We start from the raw sequence: 2,384 nt of genomic DNA on the forward strand, positions 1-2,384 counted from the left end.
GAGATTGAGAAAAGTAACTGGTGGCCTAATCCTCATTGTGAGGGAGTGGCAGAGTCAGAATTTGAACCCATTTCTTTCTCACTCCACATCTCTCGAGCTGTATTTCTAATGACATTGAGAATACACTGTCTGTCACCTTTCTTTCTTCTTTTTTTTCCCACATTACCAACTAGCCCTTTTGTGACTTTTCATAAAAATTTTTCACTTATGTTAGCTCATTTAATCTTCACAGCAAAGAAGCTATGTAACTCGCTCAAGTTACCAACCTGAGTAACTTTTACTGATTCTCAAGGACAGAACTTAACTGTTGCTTCTTGGATCCCCTAGACTGAGTCAGGTCCCTGAGTTAAATGGTTTTACTGTTATTCCCTGTATTTGCTTTGTTATGCACTTTTCACTATTGTAACTAAAGTGCCATCTTGGAAAAAACTTCATGAAAGCAGAAAGCATGTCATTTGTGTTCACACTCTATTACCATCCCTGGCTCATAGGTGTTTAATAAATATCTATTGAATAAACGAGGTTCTCAAAATGATGGAGATGGAACTTGTATGCTTCTGAGTGAAGTCTGCATCATACTGATTATCTATTGCACCATGAGTTGAGTTGGCCATGTGAACCATCTAGCAGGAAGCCCTGCTAGGAATTCCAAGGAATGTGGTCCCATAGATATCAGGTCTACCACTAGCTTCTCAGCCAGACAAGTCACTCTTCCTGCTCAAAGAAACCAGGGAGCCAGCAGAGGCTGGCGAGTGCTCAGGTTATAATGCACCTACCCAGGTAGAGGAGAGGGGAACCTTTCCCTTTTGGGGATATGAAGCATATAGGTGTGTGCATGTAGTGGATAAGGGTAACCTCCTCATACTATAGATGAAAGGGCCATGGGAAAATAATCATAAAGGAAAGGAAAGAGGTATTGCAAACTGAATTGTCTTCAGAGGCCAAATGGATAGCATGAATGTGTGGAGAGGTGAATCTCAGAGAGACAGTGATGAAGTCTTTAGTGATCTGGAGAATCCATTTTCAGCCTAAAGTTTCAAATTCAACATGTGAAACAAGATAACTTTGTAGACAAGACATAGGCAGGCACAATAATGCTGATGGAATTCAACTCTGTAATTCCCCAGATGATGGAGACAGGGAAGGAATGAGGACAGCAGAGAGGGAAGCATGTAACACAAGAGAAATAATTTCTGGGCTGACGACGAATCCTGGGTGATCCCTATGAGTTTCTTCATTCTTTAAATTCATATAGACACCCTTCTAGGTTTAAGGTAATGGTTTGCAGAATTCTACCAATGTGGCATTATTTGGTAGTAATTGCATCATTAAGTTTTCATTCTTGTGCACTATGAATGATATATTAGGACTCACTCAATGAAACAAGAATATTTTCTGTTTCTTGTCATGATCTCCTGTGATATTTTAAACTGAGGTGGCTGCCTTTTAGTTAGTAAACCCAAACAGATAATTGGAATAATACTGAGAATTCTGGGTGCTTTTATTCACAGATTTTCTTCTTTCTCATATTAATTTCTGATTTGGCTTCCAGGATATGTACAGGCCATTCTGCTCCTATTATCTTTAATTAAGGTCTTTGCCATTTCTCTTCTGCGGAGTCTGGGCAGATGATGCTGAGCAGTCTGAGGACTCTGTGTGGGCACCTAGGTTAATGTGGGGCCATGCTAGTGTCATAAAGTGCACAAGAGTCACTTATTGGACCAGACCTCCATTTTACGTTTAATTATCTTAAACGTTGCAAGCTCAGCTCTTCTGCTTGCCATGATCTGTCAGGTAGAGAGAATGTTGATAGAGTTTTCTTTAAGTTCCTCCAAAGAGTCAAAGGTTAGACCCTTGTGAGGCCACTCAAACCAAATGGCCTTGTAGCAGGACTGAGATTACAGAAGTGAGCAAAATTACCTTCTAATCCAGCACTTGGTTTTGCGAATACAACCATAGCCACCAAATTAATTGAACCAATTGCTCAGACACATGGATATTTACCAGGCATGAACACAGAGGGTGCTCACACATGAAATTTTGGAGTTGTTTTCTTGCTCTGTGTGTGTGGGGACGGGCCAGAGAAGAAACAAATGGATACAGATACCCACTCCTCCTAGGGTAGGATAAATATGGCTTAGAATAATAAGATACAAGCTGAAACGTACCATTTTCTATTCTCTAAACATGTGTCTCTGGCAGTTCAAAGCAATGAGGATGAAGGAAGGAAGTCTTTGACCAGAAAGAAAGGAATCGGGGAGTGGAGGCATTGGGGCTTCACGTGGTGGTTCTTCTGATACTGACACCCGCATGCTCCTAACAGCCCACAGAGCTACAGCTACCAACTCCCATATTTGTCACTGTCACTTCACAAGTGCCTGGCA

Source organism: Carlito syrichta, unplaced genomic scaffold (genome assembly GCF_000164805.1).
Source record: "Carlito syrichta isolate Samal-C Ts95f unplaced genomic scaffold, Tarsius_syrichta-2.0.1 Scaffold315816, whole genome shotgun sequence".
Lineage (NCBI taxonomy): Eukaryota > Metazoa > Chordata > Mammalia > Primates > Tarsiidae > Carlito > Carlito syrichta.